The following is a 23766-nucleotide window of genomic DNA, read 5'->3' as shown; positions in this document are numbered from 1 at the left end:
CAACAGAAGCGGAATTTGCAGCGGGAGGTCAATGAGCAACATAAGCTGTTCAATAGGTTGCATGATTTACATTAATAAGTATACATAACACTTTTTAAATGTAGTAGCAAGGAAGCTCCTATTTTCAAATAATAGTTGAATTATTTTCTGTTACAACGTTACTTACTTTTATAAAATATAACTCATTTATTTAAGAAAAAGGTAGGGATATAATTGAAATGACAAAACTATAAAAACAGAGTTTTCCAAAATGTAATTAATTTTTTTTTACGCGATATAAAATATGTATGTCCGATATTAACAATATTAACAATTATAATAATGTTATTTGATGTATGTAAGAAAATTCTATTATGTTCTGTTAGGTAATATTTAAATCACGTTGTTTTCGAATTATTCTTGTTACGAAAGCTTATTACAATTCACTAGGGGAGCATTGGAAAGTTTGTTATAACTTCATGAGAGAGGTAAATGCACAGGATTCTTAGTCGATTGAACTTCTAAAAAACTTTCTCGCAGATTCTGAGATTTCATGAGTCGAACGTAAGCTCCTTCATAACAAAGCAATTTTTGTCTAACCATATTAGACAGAAAATTATTCTTAAATGATTTTATTACAGAATGCCAGAACACGTACAAAGTACATTCAATCGAATCTTCGGGTTAACATTTCCTTTTGTTTCGCTGAATGCCAAGGATTATAGACTCGTGAGAATGCTTCAACTCAACTTTAAGACACTGAAAAGAGTGCTAATCGCAAGTTAAGAGTCGGGTCGGACGTCTTGAAAAGCTACCTTAGCATATTGGAAAGAACTTTCCGAGAAGGTCGAATCAGTACTTGGCGACTCAAAAAGTGTGTCACCTTTTTTTATTCTTCAGTTGTATTACTTTCTTTACCCATTTCGAAATTAGAAAATATCTTTAAAATGATTGAGGTCAAATAAAAGCAGCAATCTATAAATAAATATTGAAATTTACCCTTCAAGTACAGACTTGATATAAATTTGTGGAACTGTAGCTTTTTTAGAAAATTAATAAGATTTTGGTTTCTTTTTTTACAAAGTTTTAGATAAAATAATTGATGTTCCTTTGCTTTTCAATATTTAGTTAATATCCTCTTATTCTGTATTCTTAATTTTTTAAACAGTATAACAAGTGACATTAAGGCTAATGTAGGCTAATTAACTTAGGTACTCGTGAATAATTCATACTTGATAAGTAAACTTTCTCGTAATTAAACAGTACGATTCTAGATACAATAGTAAGAGCTATTGGAACTGAATTACTGCTGGCACCTTTACCACGTTATCTAGTTACTGCAGAGCATACGTGACTTCTGTGCACTGTAGTAAATGATAACCCATTTTACGTGTTTCTCTGAGCCTGTGAATAAGCGCTGAAAGATATAATATGTACAAGACGTTTAACTAATTGTAAGTACGTTATAGAAAATTTATCAACAATTTACCATAGCAACATAATTTTGTACTGATATGAATGAAACATGGTGTTATTACATCATATAAAGTATAATATTAGAAATAAACGAGTAGTTATTTTCAAGATATTAATGTTTGAAGTGTTGAAATTCAATTCCATATTTCAGATTTCAGATATGCATTTTATTGTACTCTTACTTTTTAAACGAAAAGTTTCTTTAGATCAATTCTTTTTTGTTTAAAATACAAATTTTATGTTCTAGACATCAATTAATTAATGCTTAAACTCAATGTCTTCGAAAAGTATAACTTACGTCATTTCGTTTTATATTCATAGATATGTTATTATAACTGCACATTGTTACGCAAATTCTCATTGACAATTTACTTAAAACGTTTAGGATACGCTAATACATAATTTAAAATTAATACAAGAAAAGAATTTTAAACTTATTTTTAGCAAAATGATTTTTAAAAGCAAATCCATTTGGGACAAATTAAAGGTAGATATATCTATGTTCAGTCGTATTGGATCGTGTCTGATCACATACACTCCCTTTTCACTTATCTTCATTATACATACTTTGCTCTCTCTTGCGCTTTGCTTGCGCGGATTAATTAGATATACCTTTGTGTCTCGTTCTCTATGCATGCTATCCTGAAACGTGCTTCAACAAAAGTTAAATATATTTTTATAAGAATAAATTAATTTAGCGTTTAAAAATTTCAAAATCCTTATTTAAAAATATTCAGTCTACTACATAACCTGTATTAACTTCTCAAACTTCCCAACACTTTTACAATCAAACCGTATGCTTCAGTTCACATAATTACAAACAAGAAATTATCATTCCCTTAGTCTCGCGTATCAAACTCAAAATCTTCCACAAATACGTTTCTCAGAATTTACATCCATTTTAATAATCTCGGAGCATCACGAATAGAACAGCGCACTCTTCTCCGTGCGGTGTGTTCTCCTGGACACGATCCACTCCTAGTACCTCGTCTCACTAGGATTGTAATCCCAGCGTAGTTTTGTCAGCTGTGCATTATCTATTCTCCTCTAGGTATACGTGACTCCTGACGATTCGACAAACGATTACGCGCGCTACGTGCCTCCGCGAAGCAGGCCTTACAATTCAGTCTCTCGAAGACAACAGTCGGAATAAAAACCAGCGATGGCTGGAGCGCACGTGAAACCGTGTTGATTCGATTCTGGCGTCGGGCGTGTTGAAAAATGTCTGTGACTTTGTAATTGAATGCAGTTTCGTTCCCCTTTTCTGCATTGGCGAGCAAACGGGGACGATGCCTGCGAACAATGCTGAGAAAGTCAGCAGGAGAAGACAAGTTGTCGTGCTATCTTGAGGATGTTTGTTACAAGAGGTAACGTTGTTCCTGTTGAATATAGAGTGCAGGTTGATCAATGTAATAACGCAGGCTGTGATATCTGCACAGAGCTAGTTACCTGAGCATTTTGTGACACAAACGATGTTCCTTTTGATTTGTAGTTACTTTTAACCCTCGATGACAGACCCTAGATCAGATTTAACCTTTGGCAGGTGAATGGTTTTCGACAGTCGCGGGAGACGAATGCAGGGTCATTTTGACTTATAGTAGAATTTCTATTGGTAAATAGTTTTGAGCAGGAATTTGATGTAAAAACGTATTTTAAATGTCATAACACCTTTTTTCTTTTTCGTTTCCTATACACCTGATACATATGAGATGATAAGTGTATTTTGTATATGATTCTTATAAATAATTTTATTACACTTTCTAGTTTAGATTTTAGATTTAGTCTATATTTAATCTAAGTATTTTGTGTATATACTGTGCAAATGATGGATAAAGAAAAATTTATTCTGTATTTTGCATTCTTGCTACTGTCTTACCATCTTTTAAGTGTATAACAATATATAATTTTGGCAGAGAAATTGTTTTTGAAGTATACCTTAGTATGGGTTCAAAAAGGACTTGGTCATCTGAAGGTTAAAGAAAATTTAATACATATGTACTTTGAGCATTTAGTCCGACGATTATGAAAGAGCAAACCATTTATCCTTTGTGTTAAGTGCTGTTGGTTGTTCGGGGCTCAATGATATAATTAGTGAGTCACTTTGTTCAAAGTTTCATGACAGTCTGCAATTAGTAACCGATATGTTTCAGGAGTCAGCGTTATTGCATTGGATTACAGTTTGGAAATGGTGCGGTATAATATTGTTCTGTAACTAGGAAACTAAATTTATTAGTTTGATAATAACATAAGTTCTTATTGAAATATGTATCTAGGATATTTTGAGTACTATGGATTTTCATTACTGTGTTAAAAGCAATTGAAACTTTAAATTCTTACTTAAAATTCAGAATATATTTATGTTATACTAATTTTGATTAAAAAGTTTCGGTAAACTGTTATGAGTTTTCTGAAAATTAAAACAACAGGGATTTTTCTAAACTGAATTTAATATGTTTCTTTAGAAAGATTGTTAACTGTCGTTTTTTAATTCAATTTTCAACAATATTCTCTTTATGCAGAACTACCAAGGTAGCTGTCATGAATGAATCATTAAATGCAAGCGAAATGGTTATCGTATCCATGTAGTAGGAAACTTCGATAAGTGTTTCATTTATGCTGAATCTCTGTTGTTTCAATATAATTTTCTTACTCTTCATGCAGTCTGATTTATGCTTGATACATATTCTCAACGTACATTTTTTGTGTTTGAAAGTTTGAAGGGGGAGAACAAAAACATTTTGTCAGGTGAAATAACGATTTCCGACGTCGAATAACTTTATACGATCGTAGCCACGATTTTTCTGTTTAAAGTCAATATTTGAACAAATATCGCATATTGCACTTCGTTATTTCAGAAGCTATACACGATTTTATCTTTTAAAATTCAGTTGCACGCTAATATCGACTTTAAAATTAGGTTCACATTATGAAACATTCTATACATCTTTCATTGACCCTCAGACAAGGTCTTGTCCTCCTTTGGGACGTATTAGATACTTAGGAACACTCTCAACAAAATAGGTAGAGCCAGAGAAGTCTTCTCGATAATCAATTTAAGAGTTCTTAACATTGTCTCAGTTTCCTCGAGTCAGGCGTTACAAATAATGCAGTCATTAAGCACAAAGAGAAGCGTTTGACTTTCAAGCATTTAATCGAAAGGTGGATAGTAAAGTTATATCCATGTATCCGGGAACTTCGCACCAGGTGGCTGTAAAGTTGAATTGCTATGGTCGCAGAATCTTAATAGAACCGGAAGGTGCGTTCCCGCCACAAGAAGAGCCACCTGCGCCACTGCATCCAACGCTTACGTTGCTCGAAATGCAGCAAACTTAACGCCGTCAGAATACTCAGTTGTTTTTAAGAGGTCATGCAATGGGCCCGATAAAAATGTATTCTTCTAGCAGCTTCTCTACTAAAAATTTGCAATAACACTTTCGATTTAACTCTCGAAAGGTGAATGGTTTTCTACAGACGCGGGAGACAAATGCAGGGCCATTTTGACTCATAATGGAATTCTTATTGGAAACTAGTTTTGGAGAGGAATTGTATAGAAAAATGCATTTTGGACATTATACAGGGCGCCCAATTTTAATCGATAACTACGAATCACTCGTGAAGTGTTCGTGGAATAGAAAAGTGGTTTAAATGAGAAATAAATGATTTTGAGGGAGACATAAGATGGTGTAATTATTTTTTCTGTAGGTGGATGCATGTAGGTCATATGAGGGCTACCTTTGGCTAATATCACTTAATACCACTTAATATCACTTAATTTCAAAGCAGTAGGTATTCGAATAATTCAGATTAAAATATATCTAAACTATTGATTTTTTGACATAGATGGATTTTAGATGGGAAATGATAAATTGAATCGATTGTTGCATTAAAAAATACATGTTTCTATTTAAAGAACCAAAGTTGGTTTTCATGACCTATACACATCCATTTACAGAAAAAATAATTACATTATCCTATGTCCTCCTCGAAAGTATTAATTTCTTATTTAAACTATTTTTCCATTTAATCAATAGTTTACGAATAAATTGCATTTATCGATTAAAATTTGGCACCCTATATACTTTACTTCTTTTTAGTTTCCTGTACACCTGGTACACGAAATAAGTGTACTTTTTGCATGATTCTTGTAAATAAATTTATAAATTTAAAATTATAATTACATCATGAAAAATGGATATCAAGTGAGAAAGGTGGAAATAATTTGAAATTCTTTATGATTCAAGACCAAGATTTTGAAAATTAGGAAATTTGGAATTGATTATGTTGAAGAAGTAAAGAACAAATTGTGAATTTTTTTGACTATCACTATGCGCTCGCAGGATTTTAGAAGAATTTTTCCTTCTCTTTCTGCTGATTTTACTTTTAAATTAATAATTAAATAATTAAATATAGTTACCACCTAAATTAACAATGTCGTGAAATGCTACTCCATGCAAGGAGGTTCACTTGTAACGCAAGGGTCAAGCCGGATGGAATTAACATGCAAATGGTTCAAGGGGTTTACAACTACGTTATTGTCAATGCCTTCCAAGTAGAAATTCGAAGGGAAGAACTCTCAAATTCTTAACTATCTACAACATAAATATTCGCGATGAAAAGTGATTTAATACGCATGCAATATGCAAATCTAGAAGAATGTGGAAGGAACGAAGCTGGGACAATCTAATGGTTCATCTTCGTCCGTGTCCTAACAAGCCGAAGTTGAGTGGATGACCTAAATCTTGGTAAGCTTGTTCGTAATTAGCAATAAAAGTGAGGGAAAAACTAGGGTTGCTGTCTGGAGACGGGCACTAGGGCAAGGAGTAAAGAGAATGAGATTCTTCTGGAGTCTGCGAAGCTGGACGAAAAATGGCTGACGTGCCAGTCAGGTGAAAAACAAGACGGACTAGAAAAAGGAAGTTTCAACTAACTTTTTCGAGGATCAGAAAAACGGTTCTCTTTGAGACTATCCTATATTATTAATTCTTAATAATAGAGAGTTAACTTAATAATAAAATTAAAGTGGCTATGAAACAATCGAAGTAATAGTGGAAGTAAAATATTGTGCACTTTTTAATATTTTATTAATTTTAATAATGGGATTACAGTGACCCTGTTATTCTACTTGTGACATAATATAACTTATGAAAATAATAATACTACAATACATTTGTGAGGACATTTTTAGTAGCATGTGCTACTTATAATGCTGTTATCATTAACAAACACTTATCTATGTCACCAGGCTGCAGTATTCAAGTCTTTAGAATTTCTGATTTATTAGTTTCTGATTCATTTACTGTGAAATTCGTAAATTAAATGTCCCGAGGTAAGAGGATCGTATGACTCTATTGTAGAATTCATTCGGTTCATATGTCCATCGTCCTTTTACTCGAAACCCTTGTCAAGGGAATTATGGAATATCCTCTCCAGTGAGGTAACAATGGAAACTTCAGAAAGGGCAGTCGAAAGACTTCTTAGATGGCTTTTTATGGTCCTGTAGACAGAAAATAATCACATATAAGCCAACTGGAAAATGAATTTGTTTGGTACATGAGAAAGATACATGTAATAAGATAGAAAGTTAGAAAAATAATGACTCATTGTAAGCAATAAATACATCCACTCACGTTGCATATAAAATTTACTAACTGAAAATTGAAGAAATGAATTATATTCAATTATTGCAAATAAAAAGCATAAACGACATTCATGAATGTAACACGAAGTAGAAGATAAATGACAAGCATTTTTAAATGAAAGAACATAAAAAATAAAAAATGGAAAGTACTGAAGGTTATTGATATTAATCCCAAAGTTGTCTCCAGTGCAACATAAAATAGATTACGAACGATTTATAACTCAGTTTAAGTTTGCCAACGATTTTCCAAATTTATGCACATAATGTTTCCGCCATTACGCTTTACAAGACAGGTATTGTATGCTTCATGAAGTTTCCCAGGTGTATTCTATGAGCTCGACACACGCACATTTATTATAAGCATATGTATGCATGAGAGATACCCATAATCTGAAGTTCGTTCATTAAGTAGTAGTCACGGTTCATCTGCAGTTCATCATTCTAGAAAATTAAGTAGACACATGCACATGCGGTTCGTATTTATACCAATGTGTTGTAGCAGTACATGAAAAATTTCTTGTTTATACGAAATCACATTTCGTACACATCTGCATAAATTCAGTAAAATCCTTTACGTATTCTTCGTATTGAGTTTTTTAATTGTTAATCATAATTCATTTCCAGCAGAACCTAAATTACGTGATTTATGTATGTGCAAAAAATATTTACTTAGTTCGTTTATTTGCATATAAATTATATATTTTATGAAGAAAAATGATTCATAAGTTAGTGAATGCTTTTTAATCCGCCCCGAGCTTCCGAGAATTAAAGAATTCTTTTCCTTTTAATTTCGACAATTTTTAGAAAGCACGTTCAACAAATAGGTCGCAGACAGAGCTGGAAATGAAATTTTCAAGTTAACGAATGAGACCAATTTTTTACAGCAGCCCTTTAATTTTTTCCAAATTCTAATTTAGAATAAGATCATGTCTGCCATAAATTTCTGTGATATCTTTTTCCTTGCATATAAAGTAGAGTAATCATCTTCCTGATTGTAGCCAAATATTGGTTGCTGTGGATTTGTAAAACGGAATACAATGTAACTTCCAAGCGTCAAATTTAGTGCAACTTTGACAGTGCACCGGAAATTATTTTGTAAATTGCGTTCGTTTTGCAACCTCATCGGTTTTTAGGGCCATTACGTGTACTCGGCGGAAGTTATGGCTCGCTGTGGGTGGTTTACTAGCTCTAATGTGCCCACAGAAACCGGATATATTTCTATCCACCAGCGGCATCTGTAATTTCTCGCTCGGGGCGTACAGATGTTGACCCGCCACTATCACCTAGGCAAATATTTTTTAACTGGATTCGAAAAACTGCGTAACGTATTGGCTGCATTGAAACCAACCATCTGTGGTGGTAACGTTCATTGGATCATTGCTGGCTACTGCGTTCGTTTTAATTCTTTCGACATTTTTGACAAATTTAAACATGTACAGTCTGTACTTATTTTAGCATACTCGTTATCAGTAATAAGCTTGTGCTTGTACACTGTCGATCAAAAGTTTGCAATTAGGAGTCATTCCAAGCTTAGAAAGTGTAAAGTATTAAAACTGTAGTAAAGTAATTATATTATTTTAATTACACAAAAATTATTTTATTTAGACTGGAATCAAGAATAAAATTGTAGAAATATACTTGAGTGCTAAGACATTCATGATAGAATATAATGATAATCTCAAATTTTTGGATTGTAGAGTAGAATATGAAAATTAAGCTCTTGAGATTAGTTCACACTTGAATTATTTGTATTTATCTTTTTAAGTCAGACTGAAAAAGGATGAGAGTGATTTCGCAAAGGGAATTAGAAGAAGTACAAACAGTTGCAAAGAGAATCGATTATAGAATTTTTTAGCTATAAATAGTATAAAATGTCCACTAAATTATTTAGCAATATAAGCTAGAAATATTGGGAAATAATAATAGTCCTTTAAATTAACTCACAACGAAGCTATGCTGAACATAAAGTATTACATCACAAAAGTCACTGTTATATTTTTTAAAATATTTTCACATTTTATATTTTTTACAATTCTGAAAATTCTACGAATTTTGATGGCATTTGACAACTTTTGTGACTGGTTGTAGTTTTGCCACCAGAGAATTCTCGAATCCGACTTTGCCACATTCGATTCCAGGGATGAGGTGTCAGAGTTCGATCCCCGAAAAGGGAGAATCTGCCAATAGTGTAACGTATGATAAATTACAGTAGCAAAATGTTAAGACACATTTGAACGTAGGTTTCAGAAAATTACCACAGTTTTACGTTACGTAGTCCATAGTTGTCGTTAGTTTGTATGGGAACTGTACCTGGTGAAGAAGATTGGAATATTTAATGTGATACTGTGCTACACCTTGTTCATGATACATATAAGTCATGTGCTTCGCGTGAATCCAAAGTCCACGTAAGGTAGAGTTTTACGTTTCAGATTTCCGAGGTGAATTGATTATCTAAAGTGACGTATAGTAGAATTTCATAAGTTGACGTAAACGAATTGAATTAATTTTCTTTGCAGACACCAGAGAATAAAGGATGGGAGTTGCAGCTTATTACTCACTTGTCCTGAGTTAATGTTCAGTTCTCTGGATAATTTTTGGGCTTAGGATGGATTTAAGAAGGGATTAATGAGATTAAGATAAGAATTAAGTTTTCTGAAATGGTTTACAAAGAGGAGAATACATAGACTATATGTAGAAAAGTGGTGAATCTACACGAAAAAAATAAGTCAAAAATATGGAATAATATTTTTTGATATCGTGTTTGGTTTCGTAGAAAATTGAGTTTGAATTTTAGTCAAGTACGCATACATCCAACTAGAATTTTAGGTGGTTGAGGGGAACACAAAGTGGAATGCTTCTGTTTTACAGTAGATAGAGTCTCAGTGGTCAGACTGTGAATGTTCCTTTTGCTTCGTATAGCCCTCAGGCATGTAACTAAACCTTTGCTTCCGCGTACTTGTATCCGATCAAAATTCAAACTCACTTATTTCAAAATGAAGCATGATATTTGCAAATCTTATTCTGTCTTTTGGACTTATTTTTTCTTGTAGAATTACCATATTCCCATTTTTACTAGTGGTTCTCAAGCACCTTTTACTAAAAACGAAGGACAAGCATTAGGAGTCTTTTTAGCTTTTAAACCCTTCATCTCGCGTTAAAAACTATTAATGAACTTTTATATTACACTATTGGTGTTTTAAATAAGAAATTATTTTAACAAAAATTCCCACGTATAAGCAGGAGAAAATTTATAAGCTTGTTACACTTCTTCATATTATTACCACTGTCTCGGTAATTGTAGATTCTATGTTACATCCATATATATAGCTCTAATTGTCCAAATTCCTTCCGTCCCCCCTTCCTTTACACCTAAATTCCTGTCAGCGGTAACATCGTCGTTCCAGATTTACAACACGCCTCGCATTGTTAGAATGTTTCCATATTCTTTCGTCGATTTGTGTTATAAATCCAGTCAGCCGTTAGAAGCCCTAAAATCCTATAATCTTTGAAAATAGGATTGCTTCAACGCCTTTGCATTCGGTTGCTGTATATTATTATTTCTAGTCTGCCGCGCCATCGAGAATGGTTGCACCCATTAGATTAGAGTAACTATAGGCGATGAAGGGGAAATACAGGATACCAGTGGACGTATTAAAACCTTCTTTCACCCAATATCAACAGTTACTCTGTGGTGCGATTAACCTTTTTACTGTGAATTGGCTATCTGTCGGTCCTGAGAAAATAACCACCCATTTGGGAGAAACGTACATAGGGGATGTTTGAGAATGAATGGGGAAAAGATTCAAAGGTTATTCCGAGTAAAAAATATAGGAATATAGGTACCTATTCAGAGCACTTTAAATATCGTTCAAAAATTTGAAAACACTACCGTGTATGCTATCATATATTTCATATGATATATTTTCAATTTTTAAATTTTGACGATTCATTCAAATCTGGTTAAATTCATTCAAAGATTCATTAAAAAGTATGCGTTGTACGTGGAGGACTTTCCTCCGGAGTCCAATCATTTTGCTCAGTAATTTATAGCTAGTTAAAATAATTTTACTTAGTAATTTAGAGCTAAGTAAAATAATTTCTCTGTATCTATTCACTTTACAATAATTGTAGTTTTAAATATAGAATAATCTCAAATGTTTAGACACCAATGTATCTTTATTATAGTAACATCACAGAATACATTTAAAACAGAAGAATATGGAGTATAAATGCTTCATTTCTATTACAATAAACGCACGACGTATGTTTGTATAATACAAACACAATGTTATTATTTAAAGTTCTTTACGCTTGTGTTTCCTATTTTTGAAAATAGAATTTGATTATTTTTCGTTATTCAACGTAAAAATCTACGTGTAACTGAAAAATTACTCATTCGAATCACCCCACAAAGGGTTACAGCGTCACCAACTGAATTTGCTCAACTTCGCTACTTGGCCAATTTCCCCTATCACATGGAATGCATTATGCGAATGTTTGTTGTATCTCAGTGATGATCTGTATCCTCTTAACCATGTTATCTCGAACACAAAAGCGTCCTACGGATATAGTCCATCGATATAAAGCACTACAGGGTTTTCGTCAACGTCTATACGGGCAGTATACGCTAACCACTTTCTGCATCGTCGATTCCTCTCAATCGTCGAATAGGACAATAAAAGGGGAACGAATTTACCAGCTCTTTGGAAATCAGTATCGTATCAGTAACGTTCTTTGAGCGTCGAACACTTTCGATATTCTATGAATGGGGATTGTGTCGTTGGCTGATCGTATATCGACTAAAATGAACAGCTTTTGTTTCTACTTTCTCTTTCCCCGCTCGACGAAAACCGACCGTTTCATTATTTTCTGAGTTTTTGATTCGTAATTTAGTATGCCCCTGCAATGAGTTCTTCGATATGAAACGAAAGGGGGAAAACTGCCAGACAGATTTATGCATTGTGCCTGGGGCGAGGAAGGGTTGAGGTATCTTAGGATAATGGAGAAGCAGGGTTTTATGTAAAAATTTGATTGATGACACTATTTTTAGGTAACTTTCGTTCACAAAGGTATTTATGGGCGTTTCTGTTTGGGAAACCAAATTTCAAGCGGAAAACGGGTGATGAGTGTAGCGAAAATCGATGTTACGGATGGTATAACATCGTTTGTTGTATGTATATATATGTTTGATGCAACAAAGATAAAATCAGCTGATTGGGTATTCAGCGAGATTGTGGTACAAAATATCGATCGTAATGCTTCGAGCATGATCGTCGACGAAGAATATTCAAATTAATATTAACTGTTATAGATTGATAATACCGCTGTGCTTTTACTTATTTAGAACAATACACAGATTGTTTCTTAGCATGATTTATTAGTTCTTTAAGACTGAATAAATTGGAATATTAAATCTGGGTATTTGCAATAATGAGCTTAAGTGCTTTGTAAATATAGAAATTTAATATTTCGAAATTTGGTCATCTGGTGACTTATTTGTATAATTGATGCTACTATCACTGGTGTTATAGGACTGATAAAAAAGAAACACAATGTCAATTTCAATTTTTGATAAGTAGTAAAAAATAATTTATTATCGAAAGGATTGAATTACTGAAATAAATAAACGACAGAAAATACATTTCTTTTTCTTTTTAATTCAAAATTCGTTGATTGTGTCTTTCACATTCTCTAATCTACATTCTATAGTACTACAATTTTAGTAAACTTTAGTAAACCTTAGATATGTTCTTTATATTAATTTTAATTATTTATAAACGATAACTTACTCTTCAACCCTTTTACATAATCTCAAAATTAGATTTACAATACTACCTAAATTTGTATTAGACTAAACTCCTCAGGAACATACAAGAGAACGTACTTAGGACTAACTTGTATGATAGGGAAAGACAAACCGAAGTACTTCTCCAGGAAGAAAGATAATGCAAGATAAATTACCTGAATAACGTCTAATATAAAAATAGATGTCTCTGATTAAATGTTAAGACCATTATGATAAGTGATAATTATAAGTCGTTGGTTCGCGTCCATTTTAATTTGCAACATACCTTCCAGGAAATCGTCCATTTATTACACGAGACGCGAATGGAAGGCGAGCTTTTCGTTGCTTAAGATTAGCGAATCAAGTTGACTCCAGCAAGATGAATTACGCTTATCCTTTATTTGTATGCCTTTAGATCACGGTGCATCAAATTAATTTAATTTGATCGTAGGTCAGCATGAAATTATTGTACGCTCAGATTTATTTAATCAGTTACTTGTTACCTTTCTCCTTAGCGTAAGTTTGAATAAATAATAATGAGTGACTTGTTGGAAGGAGATTCAGTATCGATACACTTGTGTTCTCGTTATGCCAATAAAATGAATAAAAACTGAAAAATATGACATAACATATGGATAGTAATTTAATGTTTTATTTTAAAGTTATTCTGTTGCATTGAGGCTGTCGATATTATAAAATATGCTGTGTACGATATAATGAAAAAATGTATAAACAAGTAAAAAATGGAAATACTAGAGTTGAATTTATTCTTAATATCAGCATTATTAGTAATATCCTTGAATATTTAATTTTTTCAAGTTATGCATTTTTCAGTACCCTGTCATTCTGATTATTTTATTTTAAACACGTACCTACAAGTTAGTAGTTCTAGTGTTAACAAGAATTTTTATTTCAGAAACATCTTCACATTTCTTATCTTTTCCAAGCTCACGATAAACACTTTCCCGCGTGGCGTGATAAGAATAAAGGACGAAGAATAATTTTGTTCTCTTCAGGAAATCTAGCATTGCAGTTTAATGAATTTTCAGGCGCAAAGTGGTAGATTTCTTCAATAGACTAAGAAAATATTTAAACGTCTCTCTGAACTCAAAGTCATTGTAATGTAATCTTTGTACCATTCAACTCTCCTTGAGATAAAAGCTGTGTCTCTTGGTGGGGACACAAAGAAAACGCCAACACCGTTCACTAAACCGTTTTAAGTGAAATATCTTCTGATTCGTCAGTTGTACTCTAAAACAAGAGTATATGAAAAGAAAATACTGAAAAAGTCAAATATCAGCGTTAGATTGCACAGTTCGTGTTAGAAGCTTCGATATACTTATCTTAAAATAATATCGAGAGAAAAAATCAAATATCCAGATATGAGTCTTTCAGGAACTAAATTGATTAACTTCATTTTTTGCAACTTTTTTAATTTTATCACTTAACGATATGAGCAGTATAATTATGCCTCTCGTCGTTTTACTAAATTGTAGTAAAAATATGAATATTTGAGGAATAAACTAATCCTTATAATAAACTATTTTCTTCAGCCTCTTTAAAAATAAAATAGTATTAGCATTACTTATGAAATGACCTAATAGAATGCTTTATTAGACTAATTACCAGTCTTCTCCACTTTATTTCGTGCTATTGGTTAGTTCAGTATTGGAGCAGCTCACATATTATTTTGTTTGAATTTACCGCAAGATAACGCTTGCAGAGAAACCCAAGTTTGCACTCTGTTCACAGTTTTGACATTTGTTTTTCATGATCAGTGTAACGTGTGACTGTGCAACGTCGTCCTTTCAAATCCGCTGACTTTGCTATTAGTAGAAGATACTTCGCCAGTATGGTTCTGCACTACGATTTTGAAAGCACCCTGACAGCAACGGGACTATCCAGAAAAAGCATTTTCTAGTCGGTTCAGATTTTGCAATTGGAGGCCAATGGACCACTTCGCGCGTGACATTTCAATGACAGATTTCCTATAGTGTCGATTTATTTATAGTTACTAAATGTATTTTTAATATCTTTAGTAGAACATATAAAGGTTAATAAATTAAGAAGTTGTCAATTTTTGTGGACAATTGCCATTATTTATTAGCTTTTTATAATGAGATATTTGAGAATCTCAGTGTCTTTTCCATATTACCCTAATACTGACATTACATATTACTACTTGCAACAAGTAGTTTTTCTTCATTTTTGTTCATATAAATACTTGCAAAAATTCTTGAACATGTAAAAATATTTGAGATTGTGGTTTTGTTTTCTTTAGCAGCATCGTGTTTTTAAAAATAACGATTGTATTAGATTAAATGGACTGGAGAATACAGTACTGATGAATGTTTCTAAAGGCATGGAAAGAAATGTAACAGAAGTTTGTGAGGGAAAGGAAAAAAGAGTGCAAAAGTTTAACTTGAGTTTCATTGAGAAAATTTCTGTCTTATTTTCTTTTTTCAAGTAAGGAAGACACCACAGTTAACGATTCTTCTTCGAACTTTGCTTTAGTTAAAGAATAAACTTTCAACACTAAACCCTGTAGATTCATGAGTGTAAAAAGTGGATGTTGTGATTTTTGTTCTTTCAAGTTATTCTTCAAACTTCTTTTTTAAAATTTCATTTTCTAAGGTTGCTTTAGTCAGAATAAATATTACTTATTGCTGAAGTAATTTGTTTGCAGTAACTCACAGTCAATGTTCACATTGACACCACGAAAGATGAATGTAAAAGCTACAGATAAGGTAGACAAGAAAAAATATACTATCTTTCATAATTAATAGGTACTTTTAATGTATATAAATGAATCTATATCACTAAACATACAGAAATTAATAGGTAAAGTTTCATGGTTGTAAAATATTTTTTATAAGCGATATCAATTCCCAAAAAACAAAGCTTCGAAAAAAATAAAAAATTTGCTTTTATAACAGTTTAATTAAAAAGTTCGATCTATGAAAAATCGAGTGCAAAGCAAAGCTTTTAAAATATCAGAAGCACACAATGAAAAGATTCTGTGTGTGTGTAACACCAATTGTTCAGAGTTGAAAAGAACAAAAATCCTGTGACTGTATGTATCCGTGCTTCGCTTCGCGCAGGAACAATAATAGCAGAGCTAATATGTCAGACCGAGGTAATCGTTAATGCAAATTCAAGCTTGCAGCGCGATTCTCATCATCTCGGCTCCTAACTCTCATTCTTGAATTTCCAGTAAATGGAACGACCTCCTGATCCTTGTGCATTCCTCAGTGATTTTAGAATGGTGTAAACCAATGGCAAACCCATTACCTTTCACTAATCTTTCGTAATTAACGAGACTTCGATGTCCTTGGAGCAGAAATTGCTGGACCAAGTTTCGTTCAAGTTCCGAAACGAAAGGATTTCGCAATTAATTGCTCCTGCTCGTTGATTGGAAGCTCTTTTGGCGTGAAATGATTTATAGTGGTCTCATACCATTTATTTTCACGCCTAGATAATACCGTGTGGCATTTGGTCATCTTCTAAATTGACATGAATATTAAAATTCATACGAATTTTTGTAATCTTTGTACTCGTTTCTTTGGCGATAACTTTGAAAGAATTTACATGCATAAATGTTTTAGTTATAAAGGAAGAGGTAGGAATATGGTAAGGGTAGAAATACGAGACACAAAGGTTTCGAGCTATACACGATACTGACATCTTTCACAATTATTGGAAATTATGTATTAGCAAGATTATAATACTATTCCACAATTGCTGGTGTCTTATATTTATATGGAGCATATCACATGAAATTTCTTAAAATGATCTATCAACATTTTTTATTTGCAGCTATTCTGAGACTCTTTAGATTTAGATCGTAAAATAAAAGGATATCTTATAGACCTACCTCTTCCACTATTTTCAACATAATTTTTTATTTTTTCTATATTACGGTCTTGTCTTTCACTTTCAGTTTTCAAATTATATATCTGAAATCTCTCATTAATATTTTTCAATTTGTTCAGACTTTATAATACATATCACATAATGCTACTTTTGACGTTTCACATTGTGTAAATTGTATTACATACTTATAATGTTTCACTTCGCCACTGTTACTTTACAAGAAAATTTCACATTAGCGCAGCCGACAAATTATCATTTTTCGTCGTATATCTCTGCATGAAGTTAAATCGATATTAGTAACGGTAATGGCGGTGCTAATAAATTCTTGTTATTAAATGCGGTACAATGACGATTTAAAAGCATGATAAAGGGTAAAGTGGCATCGTCGATACCAGTTTGGTTATTACAACTCACGATTTGCGCTTGAGTAGATGCACGGTGTTTGTAACAAATCGATAATCAGAATTGGAACGATGACTATTCTGATTAGCAGGCAACGATCCATTAGCTGCTTGGGTCACGTCCGTGCATTTATCTTGGCGGATCGTTTGTGTTCGTCTTCTCCAATTAAGGTTCTGCCATACAGGTAGAAATTGTATGAATTTTTGATACAGTGATGACGTCTGACCGAGAAATATATGGTGCATGAGGACAGAAGTGGAATCGACTATTGGGCTATTTAAATCACGAAGTGACAGAAATAATGCATATTTAAGGTGGGAGCAGTGATAACTAACTTTGGCGTTCTGATCATTATTTTAAGGAGTATTATTTATTAACCGAGGAGGAATTATTATTAACCAGTTAGAAGCGTAGATCTTTGGACATTTGATGGTATAATTAGAATGACTTTTCAAACAGTGGAAGGTCTTTCTATTTTCTTCTTTTAAATGGAAGGCTATTATAAGTTCTTGCTTTAAATAATTTTAAACTCGCTTTAATAACTTGCCCATTACTTATACCTTTGTGCATGTTTTTAGCTACGATTACCTAACCTTCTTTTAAGAATTAAAATAAATTTAATAATATTTAAGACAGAATTATGGAATTTTAAAAATATTTATAGTAGCATTATAAAGTAATTTTTAACAACTGGGTAACGAAGTGTGAGGACTCCATGTGAGTGATTAGGGGTTAAATCGATCTTCTAAAAGCAGACGAAAACCTCAAATTTTTAGAAGAAAGGTATTTTACAAAATTTATATTTTTAGCTGGTTTTACTAAAAAACTATATACGCTGATCCAAATGAAAAATAGAGTAGGTAACATTTCGTATACGTCAGTTTATGTGTACACTAAAAATGATAAAGCATTTGATATCGCTTAAGAAGAAATAGGAAAATATGGCGAAATTCATTACAAAACCATGGGAAATGAAATGATCGTATCTCTAAAGTATTATGGAATTTAAATGATAAAGGATATAGGTGCCAAATAAGTGAAGTACTTTTTTAGTGAAACAATTATTTACACCTTTATGAATTTTTTTTGTTATGTTGAATTTTTAAATTTGTAACGAATACAGTGATAAATCATACAGATGTTAGAAGAATTTATTTTCATTTTTAAATCTAATATGTTATTTCATTCATTTTTTATATTATTTAACATTTCAGCTTCAATTTCGATGCTTCACAGTTTTACACAAAATGAAATGTAAACAGAGCTTCCATTTTGACTCTCTCTCCCTCTAAATTACATTCTACTTCAAGGCTTACATAATGCAAAAGATGGAACTTTTGAAGTTCTCTAAAAAGTAGCTTCCAGAAAGTGTCCCTAAAAGGGAACACTGGCATTCAGTGGTTAGGACTCTAGAAACTGGCTAAGAAAGGAGCAGCCACTTTTCGAGAACACTTCTCCTACTTTCTGACATCGCTTCTCTGCATTATCCTGAATCTCAGCGCGCGACTCAAAATTTTGTCGTAAAACCAGCGCACCATCCTGTGGATCCCTAGACGCACTTCTGCTGGGCGAAAAATCTTAGAGCGTAAAGGAAATCGTAAAGTAAATCGTAAAGGAGACAAGACATCGGTTGTTTTCCAAGGAAAGATTGGAAATTCTGACTTTAAAATGTGTGGATCGTTTGGCAGAGCAAACCTATTGAACTTGAAGGAAAGCGTCAAAGTATGACACGCATGCGTCGAGAAATCGACGTTGCGTTCAACTTTGGTTTTCTCGGGTACGAAATTGTTTCTTTTGTTTGTTTAAGAAATACACCCGCCTCCGCTTTACATTTCAACGCGAGCACGCAGTTATTGTGAAATTAAGGAAATATTATTTTGAATAAGGTGAAAAACATACGTGCTTCCACCGTGGGAGTTATTCGATGACTTAGAAATTCGCTTGGAAGAACCGCACCGTAATAACATCAAGATTATTTTAATTTATTTTACGTCCCTGATTTAATTTCAATTTATCACGATGGCGGCGTGTATTTACTCGATGCTATGCGTTACAGACTTAATTACCCAACATGCTCGCCTCGCACAAGTGGTTGAAATACATTTAGCCCACGAATGATTGTTCCCCAAGAAATTGATTTAAATATCGTTCTTCGCCACTAAACGACCTGATTTAATTATGACTTTTTGTAAAATAGTATTTCAATCGTGGAACCTTTATTTTAAATATTATTTAATCATTTTAATTGTATTATAATTTTGTGGATGCGTATATGGGCCTACGAAAAATAGAATTATGAGAAAATAAAAATTTTCTATTAAAAGGGGTATTTATATCATTTAAAAGCAGTAAATTTGTAACAATTTGTAATGTGACAACGCGATAGTAGAGTACATTAAATGATAATACATCTGCATATAATGTTTTGGACGACCTCCTTTTGTTAACATGTGTTAGATGCCTGCTTTCAAGTTGAAGAGACAAGAGAATGCAAGCTTGTTCAAAGCGTGTCGAAATTGCAGGTCATATCACGATTGACTGGAGTGTACATTCTGGGGCTGACAGTGAGTGTGTCGTGAAATGAGATGTAATATCCAATGTAAATTTACTCCTGTTTCGTGCAGTGATATGATTAAACTAATTTAATGGGAGATACTGGAATTTACAAAATTATATTTCGTAGTAAAAGGTCTTCTTCATTCATTTTTCTGTATACTTCTCATTCTTCTAAGAAACACGTGTAACTATCTTAGCAAAGTCGATGGAATATATCTGAGAAAACTTGCTTGAAGAAAAAGAAACACGAAAATGTTGTAGATAGGAAAGCAAACACCGAATACTGCGCAAACATTCTATTTGTACAGACTACACAATTGAAGTGTTAGCCACTTGAAGAAACTGTACCAAATGGATGATCTGTAGCTCTAATGAACTTATTGCAGGTGAAATGTTTTATACAGTTTATGAAATTCAGTCAGCGGCATCTTACTCAAATTGACTTCCTTAAGAATTTGTCTAGAACCTTAGATAATCATCGAAGATATTGTACAAATTTTTGTTCAATATTTTCAAACTTTCTAAATATTCAGAAACTTTTCAAATGAGTACAGTAATCCAAAAATTATTCTGTCATTAGATAGTTTGATTATATAAAAACATAATACGACCTCGTCGGACTAATCGTAGGTTATACTACTAGAAATCCATAGATCTCGAGACAGTTCTTGTTTGTCGATGATCTATAAAAAGTTATGGCTATAAAAAGTTATAGAATGTTAAACGCAAAATTATCTGCAACACAAAAAGTTTATGTTAAATTCTTCCTACATTAATAATGTCACAAAATTTAAAAAGCCATATGCTGCAAATGCCTCACTCCTACGCAAAAGATTGTTCAGGTTTATACAAAAATGGGAATATGCGGAGCTATATGAAAAATTGCTCAAGTTTATGAAAAAATTGGGGATCACTATGAGAATATCGGATTATCATTCTTTGTAGGTAAATTTGATGGGTTTCCTGCCTTCAAAATGCCACCTCACGAGTTTAGGGTCATCAGAATTTCAAAGTTTCTCTGAACACAAGTATATTTAGATATAGCTAAAAAGCATCGCATAGTATAAGGGCTGGAAACTCCAACTTCCAAAAAGTAGACGAGTCACGTCCCCAACGTAAACCCAATTTCTGTCATTGTCTTTGACCAACAAACGTGAGATAGTAAAAAATGAATCAGTTTATCTCGTCTAGGTAAATAAATTTCTTTACAGAGTAAAAATAAGTTATCCATGTGAAACTGCATTTGCATAATGAAGATGTCTTAGACGTGTTCATTATGGTAAAAAGAAAGCGTTAGACAGCGTTTAACCCGTGCAGAATTTGAAATTCCGTAAAATGACAAGGTTACGATTTTTTACTAAATTAAATATTCATGATTAGTTTTCCATGCATTGAGTTATGAAGATACGATAAATTTTATGTATTAGTTATGCTATGCACGATTTAAACGTGGGTTCTTTAACAGAGACAAGACTGTTACTAATAATATAATTGCAGCATAGTGTATTTTTTCAGTAGAACGAATTTTTTAAGACTAAAGTCTCATATGCACAGGTACACCATCTTGAAGGGAAGTTTTCAAGAGCAGTTTCCCTTTTCTCGTTGGACTGGGGGTAATGCTTGCAAAACAGAAGCTACTTTACGACAGAAGGGCGATAATCGAGAATGGTAAGTCCTATTTTATGCGGCTTGGTAAAATGGGGTATGAAAAATAAAACAGTAAGATTGGGTAAAGAAAGAGGCTTCGAGTTAATTGTTTTCAAACTGAATTTCGCCTTAAAACGCAGTGAAGGATTAGAAGTAGAGCGGAAAAATATTCATGCCAAATTCTCAGAAAATACCAAGCGTACAGGGGCTTGGTGAATTATAATTATTTTAAGTATTCTTAAAAAATTAATTTCAATATTTCTGAATAAAACTTATTAAGAAATGTAGCATTTTGTAAGAAATTGAGAAACATTAACGATTTATTACACGATGAGCATGAAAAAAAATGTTTCAGCTATACAAAGATAATATGAAATTAATTTTATTTAAGATTGAAAAAGTGAGTCGTTGAAGATCATATAAAAAATTTTTATAATTCAAAATTGAAAACCTCCTTATTACATACAAATAAAAAATGTGGGCTAATATTATTATTCACTAAATTATTCTATTATGCATAATGTACAAGTTATAACTTTGTATTTGAAAGGAAACCACAGAAATTCCGTGCAGGTGGTGAGACTAGAATCAGTGGTTAATTTCGCGTAAGTTGCCTCAGAATAAAATTAATTTACATTACAATAGTATAACATAAACTTGGCAACTGTACAAACGTTCGCATACCTCTACAACTAAAACCCTCGTAACACTTTTATAGAATTTCATTCTACGTTTGTGGCAATTAGCTCGCTAATTTCCCGAAAAAAAAGTAAGAAGAGCGTCACAAATCGTCTGTGCATCATTGAGTTTCATAATTCTAGTATCAATTTTACCTTGAATTGAATTTCAACAAGCACCCTCTTGTTATTAATGAAATCGTTAGCTCCTGCTTTCATTACTTCGAAATATCATTGATCGGGTCTATTTTACTGTACCAATATTTAGCGACTAAATAGAGTTCATTCGATTGAACAAAAATTGCATGGAAACGTTTTATCTCCCTCTTCTTTTCTTGCGTGTGATAAAATTCGTATTTGGATGAACCACAGTACACGCTTTTCAAACATTTATTCAGCCTCCAGCGGCGCGCGCTTGGCGCGAAACGCGAGTCAAACGAAAAACAGCCGTGGATTATCGTTATCGAGGTAATCTTTACGATAATTATGTTGGGGCAATGCTCGAAATCGCGTGTATATCTCTCAAAATCACGGCTGAGTTACCCGTATAACTCCGCTGAACGCTGCTATCAGCGTATAAGCACCGTGATGTCAGTTCACAATGCAATCGAGCTGAATACGATGCGTCGCTAAACGTACGATATGACAGATAAAGAATCAAGGAAATTTGGGAAGCAGCTATCTATTGATTTTATTATCGGTTTTGGGTCCAAAATCTAAAAAAGTTTGAGTCTAAAAATCCAATATTGACTCTGTGTAACGATAAGTAATTTGAGAATTATGGGTACTTACATATGTCTGTGTCAGACCTGGGAAATATACAGGGTGTCCCATGACTGGTGGTGCAAGCGTAAAGATAATGATTTTATATAAAAAACTAAGTCGAAGATATGGAATACAATTTTGTAATGTTATTCTTCGTTGCTGAGAAAATTGTTCTTGAAATTTAGCCAAAGACGGAAGTGCTGTTGTACAGTTTAGGCATTTGAGGGGTAAATGAAGAGAGCAGAATGTTTCTAGCTTACAGTGGAGAAAGTCAATAGTCAGACAGTAAAGTCCCGCGACTGTTCTTAAGGTAGATCTATACTACTTGTTATATACCAAAGTTATATACCTTTTAGTGTAGACTTTACGTTGTCTTTAAATATCTAAGACTATATTTCTATACACTTGTACTCAACTATAATTCAAACTCAATTTTTTCATTTATTTCTTCATTCAATCACCACTTTTTCGTTTGTGACACTAGTTTTGGGATTGTTTGTATAGTTTATTACTAGAAACTAATGTTAAGCTGAAATTGTTGTCGATTGGTGTCTTTGATTAATGATTTATTTCACTTAATGTACTGCAATTTCATTTATTTACTTAGTTCATTTATTTCACGTATATAAATACTGTTTATAATTTATCCAACTTAATTAAAGTAACTGTAAGTATCGAATTGCATCGTCCAGCGAAATTTAGAAGTCTTACAAATATCATAAGGTATTTACATTTTTCCTTAAAAGTTTAATTATATTTAAACATAAATTTTTAAGTTGCAAGTACAGAGAATATATGTTATTATGAATAAGAAAATACTATGTAGTACTGTGCATACATACTTCCATACATAGTAAATGAACACAAATGAAAACCAAGGTTCTGTGCATGAGGAATTGCAATGCCTGATTTTAATCACCGCAGGAATCATTTTATTTCTTTTTGAATCGATGGAAATATCTGTAGCT

General features: G+C 32.7%; 1 protein-coding gene across 3 annotated transcripts in view; it reads left to right on the top strand.

Moving 5' to 3' along the window:
- The window catches only part of LOC143185654 (putative G-protein coupled receptor No18), a 73863-nt gene that overhangs the window by 16722 nt on the left and 33375 nt on the right, over window positions 1-23766 (top strand). For 2 of the 3 annotated variants that reach the window (XM_076388832.1, XM_076388831.1), the window contains exon 2: window positions 21264-21377. The exons of the other annotated variant lie outside the window; for it this stretch is intronic. The gene's annotated coding sequence lies outside the window, so the exon portion shown is untranslated. The remainder of the gene's footprint in view (window positions 1-21263; window positions 21378-23766) is intronic. 3 annotated transcript variants of the gene reach the window in all.

This window comes from Calliopsis andreniformis, chromosome 12, assembly GCF_051401765.1.
Source record: "Calliopsis andreniformis isolate RMS-2024a chromosome 12, iyCalAndr_principal, whole genome shotgun sequence".
Classification (NCBI taxonomy): Eukaryota; Metazoa; Arthropoda; class Insecta; order Hymenoptera; family Andrenidae; genus Calliopsis; species Calliopsis andreniformis.
Note: the sequence above shows the minus strand (reverse complement) of the source record. Positions and strands in the feature narration are given on the sequence as shown.